Source organism: Coenobita brevimanus, chromosome 24 (assembly GCF_032717465.1).
Source record: "Coenobita brevimanus isolate Jiangsu-jjx chromosome 24, ASM3271746v2, whole genome shotgun sequence".
NCBI classification, from domain to species: domain Eukaryota; kingdom Metazoa; phylum Arthropoda; class Malacostraca; order Decapoda; family Coenobitidae; genus Coenobita; species Coenobita brevimanus.
In genome coordinates this window covers 57,635,012-57,648,508 of record NC_136977.1, presented here as the reverse complement: position 1 = coordinate 57,648,508, position 13,497 = coordinate 57,635,012, and the positions used below count along the sequence as shown (strand labels likewise).

The window sequence follows — 13,497 nt, the reverse complement described above, 5'->3', positions numbered from 1 at the left end:
TATCGTGGCATAAGTCTACTAAATGTTGTAAGGAAGGTATATGGAAGAATTATAATGGAGAAAGTAAGAGAGATATCAGAAAACCTAGTGAGTGATGAACAGGGTGGCTTTAGGAGTGGCAGAAGATGTGTGGATCGAATATCTGCAGTGAGACAGATAGTGGAGAAGGCTTGTGAGGACTATAAGGTGTTTATGGCATTTGTGGATCTGGAAAAAGCATACGACAAAACATAGAAGGACTGTGGAAGGTTCTGTTCATGTATGGTGTAGATGGCAAGCTGCTAGGTAATGTTAAGTTTTTACAATAGTAATAAGGCATGTGTAAGAGTAAATGGGCATCTAAGTGAATGGTTCATGATCAATGTGGGAGGGTGACAAGATTGTGTGATGTCCCCATGGTTATTCAATACATTTATGGATGGGGTGATGAGAGAAGTAAAATCACAAGTAACTGAGAGAGGGATGGCACTGGTAATGAATGGAATATCTCAAATCTGATGTATGCTGATGATGCAGTACTACCTGAAAATACTGGACAAGAGCTTGGCAGAGTAGTGCAGAGTTTTGTAGATGTCTGTGAGTGCCATGCCTTAAATGTGGAAAAGAGTAAAATGATGGTTATTGGGAGAGAAGGTGGCTCCCAGTTTGATGTTACGGTGAATGAAGAGAGACTGAAATTGTTGAATTCAACGGCCATACCACGTTGAGTACACCGCTTCCCGTCCGATCAGCGAAGTTAAGTAACGTTGGGTCTGGTTAGTACTTGGATGGGTGACCGCCTGGGAACACCAGATGCTGTTGGCATCCCTACGTGTCAAGTGGGGTTGGTGGAGGATAAGTGCCCCTCTCTGCAAAACAATTAACTCTAAGCCCTTGGCCAAACCGTTTGGGATACATGGCGTCTGGCAATGAATGATAAATGAAAAATGCCTGGGTACAATGATAGAAAAGAGAGACAAATGTGCAAGACGTGGAAAGTAAAGTGACACAAGGAAGGAAAGTAACTGGGAATATGAAGGCCTTGATGAGAAACAGAGGCTTGAGTGTTGCAGCAGCACAAGGCTTACATGAAGGAGTGTTTTTGCCAATTTTAAAATACGGGTGGGAGACTATGGCGTGGCAGGAAAATGAAAAGTCAAGAGTAAGAGCATTGGAGATGGGACTGTTAAGGAATGTATGTGGAGTATGGAGAGTGGACAGGATACGGAATATGATTCATGAAAGATGTGAAGCAAGGAAGTCTGTGGACACCAGCATCGAAGAGAGTGTACTGAGATGGTAAGGACATGTGGAGTGAATGGATGACAACAGTGGTGAAAAATGAATATCTGAGTGAATCTGATGAAGGGAGGAGGTGAGGTAGGCCAAGAAGATGGAGAGATATGGTGGATAAGTGTGTGAGGAAGAGAGGTATGGAAGTTGGTGAGCCTCAGGGACTGACGAGATCGAGCTGAGTGGATGAATTCTGTGCAAAGAAAGTGCATAACCAGGGACTTGGCACCACTTTTTTACCTGTAGATTGCGAGCCACAGCTCAGACTGGGAAGTGCCATGTTGCAAGCCACAGCTCAGGCTGTGCTAACCTTCCAGTGACTGTGCATCACTGCTCACTAGTCCACCCTTACACGAACTTACGCATGGGGCAACGCAAAGACGGAGAGAGAGAAAGAGATTGTTTTTCTTTCACTAGATGGTGCCCTGAACGTTTATCTTCGTGTTTATAATAAAAACTAAAAAAAATAATAATAATTAAAAAAAAAAAATCCCCTTTTTTTTCACTACTCCACCACTTACCAAACTTACATGTGGAGCTAAGCAAAGACAGAGAGAGAAAGAGGGAGATTTTTTTTTTTCACCAGATGATTATCTTCAAGTTTATAACAAGCAATTCTTTTTTTTTTTTTTTATTCCCCCCACACAACAGGACAGGATAAAAAAAGGTAACTGTGCAATCCACAGGTTAACGTGACAGCAATTGGACTGACACTATTGGATAAGTATAAATGAAGCTACAGTATGTGTTGAAACCTTTTGGCCTATCAGATGAGGCCAAGATTCCGTGGACCTGAATGTTGACTGAACGGAAGTGTGGCCCACTGCAATGGCAAAATTGGCTCTCTGGATGCTGCTACTCCTCACCCCACCCTAGGATGAGAAAGGAGTTCCGGATGATGATGATGATGATGATGAGAATGATGAGGATGATGATGATGAAGATTACTGATTTTTTCTTCTACTGTACGAACGTCGATTGAAATTAAGTCAAGCGTGAGCACTAGTATATTCTTTACAGGCAAAACTGGTACTTCTGAGACACAAAAAACCATATTATAATTATTTTCTTCTTACCAGAAAGGAGAAATTTTATAAAATGCACATACTAAATCAAATAACACTGGCAAGAACTTCACTGAATATTGGATACCTGTACAAAATATCTGACATATCTGCAAATGTACCATATATAAATATGAGGTTACTAAGAGCTTATGACCAACAGTTTAGAGAAATATGCCTGTAAAGAAAATTTTTGAAAAATACCAGTGAAGGAAAATTTTGAAAAAATGCCTGTACAAGAAAATTTTGAACAATGCCTGTAAAGGAAAATTGTTACCTGTACATAAATACAAATTACCAGCAGTTACACAAGCAGTAACACTAGAGATAATAACAAATTACTGAACATAAAAAAAGTGAAACTTAAATGGGGATCTTTTTTTTTTTTAATATGAAAAAAAAAAAAAAAAAAAAAAAAATACACCAAAGTACTGGTGTCCTCCATTCATAAATGTATAAGAGGGGATGGAAACAAAGTGTGATGGCTAATGCGCATTTAGTGTGGTACAGAAAGTTGGAGGCAGAGGTTTATGAGAGTATGCTGGCCTACTCTGTGTGTTAATGAAAACACTAAAAATGTTCAGCAAAGGATGATGGTCAGGAACACGTCCTGGGGGCTGGTGAAGTGGGAGCTCCAGGTCCCCCAGTCACCAGCTTGTCATCCACTTTGGGAGCACCGCCCTGTTCGACTGAAGCTACGGTCAATTGCAACTGTAGTAATATTCAAAACAACGGTCTCTTTTGGTCAGATTAGGTTTGCTAGAATGATACCATACAGTAATCTGGATTGGTTTAGGTTATGTACTGTTCTTTTCCAGACAATAATGGATGATACCTTACCTAACTAAAATACTGGATGGAACCTAACCTAACAACAATACTGGATGATACCTAACCTAACAACAATACTGGATGATATCTAACCTAATTATAGTACTGGATGATCTATCTATCTATCTATTGCCAGGAGCCAAAATCCCGTAAGGGGTGGCCATTTGACTTTGAGTTATTTGTTTTACGGGGAGGGGCACTAATGCTCCACCAACCCACTTGCTGACATGTAGGGAGCACGTATGGTTTGGTTATAAGGTTACCACCCAGCGTTGTAAATGGTTTCTTGGCTTACAGGAAACCATTTGGCTTGTCACTCAATGTAAAGCCACCTGTACAGGAAAGAAAAGCAATAAGAAGTGATGGGAAAGATGGGAGAAATAAGAAGAGAGGAGGGCAGGCATAGAAAAAGAATGATAAAGGCTAAAGAAGAAGTAGGCAGCACTACATCAAGTGGATGATCCCTAACCTAATTATAGTACTGGATGATACCTAACTACAATACTGGATGATACCTAACCTACAGAGGCAGGCATGCTTAAATAACTACCTTAGAAATAAAGAAAAGCATGAAAACAGAGAACAAGTGTATGGTAAATAATACAGCAACAATTATATACCAGTAAAAAGGGAGAGAAAAAAATGTAGCCTGACTTCCACCATAACCAGGAATAATTTATAATAAAATCAACAAACTGTACTGCATATAAAATTAAAATCCAAAACAACTACGAAGGTAAAATGTCACCAAACTGAATATGTAAAAATAAATATTATACTGTAATGAGAAAAAGTATCAAATAGCAAAAGTTGATGTCTGACCTGCCTGTTAAATGAAGACTACCCACAGATAGGTCATGGAGCCACCTCTTAACATTTAACTTGACTGGGTTCCTGTTGCTGGAAAAAAAAAAAAAAAAAAAAAAAAAATGAACATTAGTATAATTCAACAAAACCACTATGGTATGCAATCACGTCTAACCTCAGAATTCAAGAAGAGGTACACAAGCACGTCTAACCACGAAGATATCAAAGATGAATCATAAAATCCCAATTGAACAGTGAAAGTGCAGGTCATCTCCCATGCATAAAATTTACAATTGTAATTTTTTTTTTTTTTCAATAAACAATAACATCATTATCGCTGTGATAACTTCCAAAAGTTGCAGAAATTCATATTTTGAAGACATTAACTATAAAACTGCCGTTTTACAAGCAAACCGTGGCAAGCGGCCACCCACCACGTCGGACGTTTGCTTTGACTCAACAGTCAGTAGCTATGTCACTAATAGTTTGTCCCTACTAACCTAACCTAACACAACTTAGCCTAACCTAATCTAACCAAATCTCATTTAACCTAACCTAACCACCAAATCTTACTTAACCTAACCTAACCTAACCAAAACAATTTGAGGACAAATGAGTTTTGGGTCCAAATCAATCTACTGCCCTCTATAGGACGCCACAACTGACATCAACAAATGGGGGTGTTAAGTTAGAGAGAAACTGGTAGAATCTGAGAGAAAACCGGCTGAAAAAATATATATATATTTATAACATTTTAAATAGTCTTAGGCTATGCATTATGAGGATGAATACACACGTCTTCTTATTTGGCATTTGTAATGTGTCAAGGTGAAAAAATAAAATACACCTAACTTATTATGCATGTGCTTTCTATTGCTTGTCATACAAATAGCTGGGCCATGCCTATGTATGACTATGGTAATTGGTAAATGTGTTATCATCATCACAGACAACAGGTTCGATGGTACGAGAAAGGATTTCTTTTCATATATACAGGCTATATAAATACAGTATATACTGGAAACTTCTGTGATTCGCAGACATGCAAATTCATGGGTTCGTTCCTCATGAAGAAGTTTCACAGATCGGCAACCGCAAGGTAGCATCAGGGCTGATTTGCAGTTTTCTGGTCATAGATGTGGTTTTTAAGGTTTTTGGGCACACTGCTGCACAGGTCTGTGGCAGTCATCAGGAACAAAATCACCCTAAATCCTTATAACCAGACCTATTATCAACTTCTTTATTATTAGAGGATTGTATACAAAAGTACAGGATATGTCTGTGATGTTTCATGCTGGTCTCAGGTCCCTAAAATGGTTTTGGGTAGCTTACATGGGTAATTTTATAACGTACGGGCACTTTCTGCGGGAAGCATCCAAAATTTGTGGATCCCCTCCATTCGCATGGGTCTCTATCCCCTAACACCTGCGAATATAGGGGGGAGACCTGTGAATGATGTATGTGTATATATATATATATATATATATATATATATATATACGTATATATATATAAGTAAAAATATATATATATATATATATATATATATATATATATATAAATAAATATATATATACGTATATATATATATATATATATATATATATATATATATATATACCGTGAACTGGGGTGACTTCGGACACGGGGTGGCTTCGGACAAAATTTGCATAAAAAGATTAAATGCTACGCAGCTGCTAAACGAAGAAAGATATCGTATATCTTTAAACGGGATAATGTTGCATAGGTTTTGTAAAATGTTATATATAATTATCTTTTTAAAATATTATGTTCCACTGGTGAATATATTGTAATAAAGATGAAAAAATGAATACGGGAAAACTTGGTCTGGTGTGAACGAATCATAAACCGCACGCTTATACACATTTAGAGGTTTACTTTAACGTCTAACTTGAAGATTGGAACAGAGAAAGGGTTAAAATCTGCATTTTAAATGTATGTAAACATGACATGAGTGAATGTGTACGCATTTTTGGGATTTAATGGGGTGACTTCGGACAATGGATATTTAAAGGGTTGAGGTCAGACAGCATATATAATTTGCTTTTTTTATATGTAATAAAACATATTTTGTACAATGTACATAGTCTGCATGCTTATCTTTGTTTTTGCATTTATATAACAGATGAAGTGTGAGATGAACTAAGCCACAATGCCTCGAAATTACAAGAGAGTGGTCCGATCAGCGAAGTTAAGCAACGGTGGGTCTGGTTAGTACTTGGATGGGTGACCGCCTGGGAACACCAGATGCTGTTGGCATAACGTTCTCCCTACGTGTCAAGTGGGGTTGGTGGAGGATTAGTGCTCCTCCCTGTAAAACAATTAACTCTAAGCCCTTGGCCACCCCGTTTGGGATACATGGCGTCTGGCAATGAATGAAAAATGAAAATGAGTGTATCTACCAGTGATGGTAGAAGACACTATACAGTGGAATGCCGTGGCAGCCTTTTAGAGTGTGCTAGTGCAGACGTACGTGATGGAAAGTTAAGTGTCAGACAGGCTGCTAAGAAATATGATGTTTCTAAAAGTACTTTACATGACTATATGACAAAGAAACATGTAAAAAAACCAGGTGGACAAACTGTCTTTACTCCAGAAGAAGAACTACATATTGTGAACCGAGTCATTACACTGGGAGAATGGGGTCTGCCTATTGACACTTTTGAACTGCGAATGTTAATAAAGTGATACTTAGACGAACGTGGCGTTACTGTGAAACGCTTCAAGAACAATCTTCCTGGAACTGATTGGAGTTCGTGTTTTCTGTTGCGCCACAAAAACAAACTGGCTCAGAGGGTATCTCAAAATATTAAAGTTGCACGTGCTAAAGTCGGTCCAATTGAAATCAATCAATATTTTGATAATCTTGAAAAAACACTGAAAGATGTGCCTCCTAGTAACATCATTAACTATGATGAAACCAATCTCTCTGATGACCCAGGAAACAAGAAAATCTTAGTTCGCCGAGGTACCAGATATCCAGAGAGGGTAATGAACCACACAAAATCCAACATCTCCATCATGGTCTCTTGTTCCGGATCTGGAAAGATGCTTCCACCATATGTGGTGTACAAGGCAGTAAACTTGTACGACACTTGGACAGAAGGTGACCCTTCAAATGTGCGATACAACAGGACAGAGAGCGGGTGGTTCGACAGTAATACGTTTGAGGACTGGTTCTTTAAAGTTGGATTACCTCATGCAAAACGTCAGGACGGCAAAGTAGTGTTCATAGGGGATAATTTAGCTAGCCACCTTTCTCTGTCTGTTGTGGAAGCTTGTGAGGAGCACAACACTGATTTTGTTTTATTGCCCCCCAATTCTACACATCTCACCCAACCCTTAGATGTTGCTGTCTTCCGTGCAGTGAAAACTCATTGGCGTAAAATTCTAAGTGAATTCAAAACATTAAGTATTGGAAGAAGAAGTGTGTCCCTTCCAAAATCAGAGTTCCCAAAGCTTCTAGAACAACTGCTCAATAGAATAAGTGATAATATTATGAAGAATATCATGAATGGCTTTCGCAAGTGTGGGATAACGCCACTTAACCGACAGGAGGTACTAGCTCATCTACCACAACACACTGATTCCGGTACTGATACCGGTACCACTGTTACTTCAGAGATTAACACTGATACCGGTACCAGTACCAATGCCTCATCTCAAGCATCTACCTCGGGTTATGCAACAACCCCACATGTACCTACAAGAAATTCAAGTGCCAGTAGTACCAGTAGTGATTTTGCATCACATTTTGATGAGTCATTGGTCAGTGTTCTATCGGAAATGCGATATGGAAAGAAGCAATCATGCCAGAGGAAGAGGAAACTAAAAGTTCCTGCAGGCAAGAGTGTAACAGCTAAGCGACTAAGGAAAATGAGAGAAGAGGGAACTGTAAGCGCAGATTCTGAGTCATCCAATACTGGTACCGGTACTGCTGCAATACTTAGTGAAGTAGAGCTCCCTATCATAGATATGGAGGGTGAGGACCTGCAAATACAGCCAGTGAATCAAGCAGAAGATTCTCCTGAAGCAGCAGGGGCAAGTAATGATGGGACACTTGAGACACAAGAATTGGAGGCAAGTACCAGCACTGATGGGACAGCTATGACGCAAGCAACAGTAACAAGTACTGGTACCGGTACTGGTACCAGAACTACAACTGAGACAGCAGAGACAGATGTAGGCCCAACACGTAATCCTAAGCTACATGACTGGGTGATTGTACAACTTTCAGATGAGACAGGAAAGAGGAGGAAGTATTTTGTTGCTATTGTCACTGATGTACAAACATTGAAAGTTAGGTTCTTAAAACATGTAAGAGGTACAAAGAATGTGTTTGTAACTTCTAATGTTCCAGGTGATGAAATGTGTGCCATAGACGAGTCAGACATAGTAATGTACTTACAGGAGCCAATCCTGGACAAACGAGAACGTATGATTTTTGATCTAGATGTTACCTCATGGCCACAGTAAGTCACTGTGTGATCTCTTAGAATTCCAGTTGTTCACTTTGTTGTAATATTTCTAGTTATTGTGCCTTATTCTTGTCATATTTCTAGTCTGTTCTTGAAAAAGGAGAAGATATGATTTTCAATCTTTATGTTAATTCATGGCCACAGTAAGTCACTGTGATCTCATAGAATGGCATTCGTTCTGTACCGGGTATTTATGTCACATTTCTAGTCTGAGAAGAGATATTATTTAGTTTAATTGGTTTTGTGCAATGTGAGAACACATATTATTTAAGTTACCATATGGTACCGGTATGATATCCTTATAGTTTGTCTCCACTCCCTCCTCTTGTTCCTCATCTACTCCCCCCTTCCATTCCGAACTCCTCCTGTTTCTCCTTCCCAAGCTCCTTCTCTCATTCCTTCCCAAGCTCCTTCACTCTTTAGCTCTTTCCTTCCCTATCTTCTGTGCCTCCATTCCAAGTTCCCTTTAATTAGGCATTTAAATAGCCGGCACGCTTTAAACCGTCCTGTCAGTCAGTCACAATAGTGCCTTTAAACCTGCGCATAGCGTGGGAATGTACTCCCTATAATGTATATGTATAATCAAATAAACTGGGGTTGTAAGTCAATGAAAAATCTATTTTTTCATCTATTTTTGCTATATATCACTGTACTATTTACTTGTAATTTTTCTGTATTTTTTTTATTTTTTTCAGCAATTTTTTTAAAAGTCGCGCAGTGTCTGAAGACCCCCCAGAATTGTCCAAACATTCAGCTGAGCTACTAGGGGCCCATTTCAGTGCATTTCTAATGAGTGTTCGCAGTCACCCCAAGGCTGTCCGAAGTCTCCCCAGTCCGGGGTGACCTCGGACACCTATAAAATATTTTACTACGTCTAGATGGAGATACTGAGATTATCTAGCTGTTAGATACTGAAAGGTTATTGGCTCACCTACGTATGTAATACTTAACATCAGTATTTTGGCCAAAATAAATTGTGTCAGGATGAAAAAACCTTCAAAATCGTCTGAAGTCACCCCGGTTCACGGTATATATATATATATATATATATATATATATATATTTATATGCATTGTATATACCAGTATAATATACAGGGTGTCCCGCAAGTCACGCACCATAGGGAAAACGGAAGTTTAGAGTACTTGTTCAAAGTGCTGACCGTCATCCCTCATACAAATATTCAGACGGGTGACCCACTCACTGAGGACGTCGTAAGATGTCAGGGTTATTTGTCACCATGCAGCTGTGATTCTAGATTTCAGATGAAGCAGTGACATTATCTTCTGTGGTTTCAATCATGGATTCTGTTTCTGTATAACGTACAACCGCAGAAAATCAATCTTTGTGCCCTAGTGTAACATGCTTTTTTTTTTTGCAGAATTTAACCAAATCCAACCAAACCTAACTCAACTAACCTGAAAGTTTTGAGTCCGAATCGACCCATTACCCTCAGTCAAATGCCATTACCGACATCAATGTACGGTATCTTCATGCTCTTGATTAACACATTTTGGCAGAATTAGGGTGTCATAAATGAAATATACAATCTCTAATAACATAAATGATATTTCTGCAGAATCTGGGTGTCATAAATGAATTTACAATTATGAAAGACGATCCATAAGATTTTCATCATCTGTCAGTGGGAGCATTTCCATCATCTGTTAATGGGAGCTCTCCTGCAGCATGTCCCTGAACTCCCTCACAATATGCAAAAATACAAATAACATTTAAAATAAGGTAATATTACTACTACTGAAATTAAGAAACAAACATTTCAATAACATTACTCCACCCGCACGTCTACCAACATAAATTTCAAAATTATGAGAAATCTCAATTGGATCCTCGTAACAAAACCAAATACTAATATTAAATTACAGGTACAATGAAATAATAAAAAGCATTTTTGGCAAATTCCAGAGCTAACATACCACACAGTACCGTAATATTTAACTCCTGAAATGTTACACACATTCCAATTTGCGGTGATGGAATCTTTGGAAAATTATTTTGTATTAAATTACTTAACTGATAATATACGACTTCAAAAGTAAAAATTTACTAAAGTGAAAACCTTGCATCACCATCCATACCATGCACTAGAATCACCATCCCAATTAGCATCTCAACTCTTTTCCCTCTCATTCTTCCTTTCACATTCGCACAACCCTCATACCACCATAATTCTTCACTTACATGCAAAACATCAAACAGCCCCTTACCATTGTGAATAATTGTAATTTTCTCCGACCCGTCTAAGGCCACCTCTGCTCCGTTACGTGGGGTCGACGAAATGGCACCTAAGATATGGATCTTGTAATGGGCTTTAATTTGTTTTATCTCTCCAAGCTGTAGTATTTATTAAATTTTTTGGCCAATCCACATGTACTTAAAAAATACTTATAATCTGAGTCAAAAAATATTGAAATTATAACGTGCCGATTATGATATAGTATTGGTCAAGCTACAACACGATCCGGAATTAAAAGACAAACGTTTCCCCAAATCACTGAAAATTCTTTGAAATCACATTCACATGGCATAATTTGAATTAATTTAAATTACTAAGGTATATTTGCTTAGTTAGATTAAAATCTGACGTTCTATGTAAATTGCTCTGATACACATCATGTCGCCCAACTTGAGTTTTTGTGCCGAGAAGGATGTGCGTCACGCACTTCTTGCAGATGTGGATGAGGGGCTTATCATGGTGATAGCACATGCCACAATGCCCTCAGTAAAGCCCTATTCACACTAGGGATCGTGGCAAATCTTTTGTTGTGCGTCATGTTGCCCAACTCTTGTTGAGCAGGCAGGTGATGTCCACGCTAGTTCAATATGCAGCATTGCGCCAGATACTGTTGAAGTGGGAGAGGAGAAGTAACACCAACACCGCAGCAGCTCAAGAGATTGTTTATGTTGAGTATTGTGGCACTATGTTGTGCCAAAAAGAAAAAGAATAGGAAAAAGAAGGCATGCTGCAAACAATGGCTGTCTCGATGTAATTTCAGAGGGAAGCCAGACGGCTACTTTGAGGGCATCACGGTGAGTGCTGTCACCATGGAATGCCCCTCGGCTAGATTTGCCAGAAGCGCACGGCACAAACCCTCTGCGGCACGAAAGCACGGGTTGTGCAACATGACCCGCAACAAAGTACGTAACATGATGCCTCGTCCACACTGGGGTTCATGTAGCACACTCTGCTGCGTGTCATGTTTCCCAACACAGGTTTTTATGCTGCGGAGGATCTATGCCGTGAGCTTCTAGCAAATCTGCCTGAGGGGCATTTCATGGTGACAACGCACTGTGATGACTTCAGTAGCAGTCTGTCTTCTCTTGTGAGCAGTTACTGCTTGCACTGCATCATCTTTTTCCTATTCTTTTTCGTTTTGGCACAACATAGTGCCACAATGCTCCACATCAGTCTCTAACTGCTGCTGTGTTGGTATCCATCCTCCTCCTCTTGTAGCTCAGCTGCAGCTGGTGCTCACTGACCATTGCACTAGTGTGAACACCACTAACCCGTGGCAACACGAACTGGGCAACATGACTTGTAACAGCACGCATACCATGACCCCTAGCATGGATGGGACTGTAACCATCTGGCTTCCGTTGGGAGCAGTATTCTTTGCACCACACCTTTTTCCTACTCTTTTTGCTTTTTTTTTTTTTTTTTGCACTACATGGTGCCACAAGGCTCCACGTCAGTCTCTTGAACTGCTGCAGTGTTGCTATTCATTATCCTCCTCTCTTAGCTCAACAGTAATTGCCAGGAGCTGCACACTGTACCAGTGTGGACATCACGGGCCTCAACAACACCAGCCGGGCAACATGACGTGCAACAAAGCGCGCTGCATGACTACTAGTGTGGCCGAGGATTAAATATTTGGGTCACATCTTTCCCACCAAACACGGAGTTTTTACCGTGCTTAGGAAAATTCTTTCCATACTGCCGTAGGGGGCATGGTGGCTCAGTGGTAGAGCATCAAGCTCGTAATTGGGGGATTACGAGTTCGAGCCTCGCCCGGGACTGCCGTGCCGGGAGTGGTAGCGCGCTCCCGTAACCTAGCAGGGCTATGTGATCCAATACAGGGTCTAGCTAGGGGAAACGCCATTTCTCCCATTTTCCATACTGCCATGGATGGTCGTTTAACTATCGCATGCACAACTGAAATACGGACTGCATCTCCGTGGGGTAGATTAATATGTAAATCTAAATGGTTAATTTCATTCGTCCTTCCTTTAATATTAACCTTGGTAAATGACTAACTCTCCGTGTGTTACTTGTAGGTAAAAATTGCCACCCAAAGCTATGACTTTTCAAAACGGTACCTGTTTCTTTAATACATTCTGCATATACTCAACACAAGATCTGAAACCTCAGACATGCATATCAGACCTACAATATTGAAATTTGTTATACCAGCAGTGATCATGTCATTACAGGTACAATACTGATTCCTTCCACCAGCATCATTGTCTCACCCAGGCCAGCCCTGGCAAAATAAGTCCAGCCTTCGATAGCCCATCCTAGACGTGATGAATCCAGCTCAGCCCAACCCTAGCCAGACAAGCCAAGCAAGCTCAAATCTGACTAGTTCAACCCAACCAAGCTTAGCCTAGCATCAGCCAATCCAGCCCTGGTCAGCCCAGTTTAGAGGCCTTAGCCTGCCCATTCCAGCCCACCCCTGGCCAAGTAACCCACCATAGGTCAGCCAAGCCTAGTAAATCCTAACTTAGCCTAGCCCTGGCCAGATAAGCCCAATCCAGCCTAGCCCTGGTCAGCCAAATTCAGCCCAGCCTTGGCCACACCAGCCCAACCCTAGCCAACCCGATACAACTTAGCGCAGGTCAGCCTAGCCCTGTCCTGGCTAGTCCAGCCCAGTCTTGTCCTGGCTAGCCAGTCGAGTCCAACCCCAGCTAGCCTAGCACAGTCCTGGCCAGCTGGGCTTTTTTACTTTTACAAAATATTGTACACACATGAACACTTACATAAAGCCTCCTGTTCAAAAATATTG

At 40.2% G+C, this 13,497-nt stretch overlaps 1 non-coding gene across 1 annotated transcript; it reads left to right on the top strand.

Annotated features, from left to right (window-relative positions):
- The first annotated feature begins 685 nt into the window (after positions 1–685).
- LOC145393623 (5S ribosomal RNA) lies at positions 686–804 on the top strand. The gene has a single exon (XR_013896221.1). It is a non-coding gene; the product is annotated as a 5S ribosomal RNA (ribosomal RNA).
- Positions 805–13,497: the final 12,693 nt, after the last annotated feature.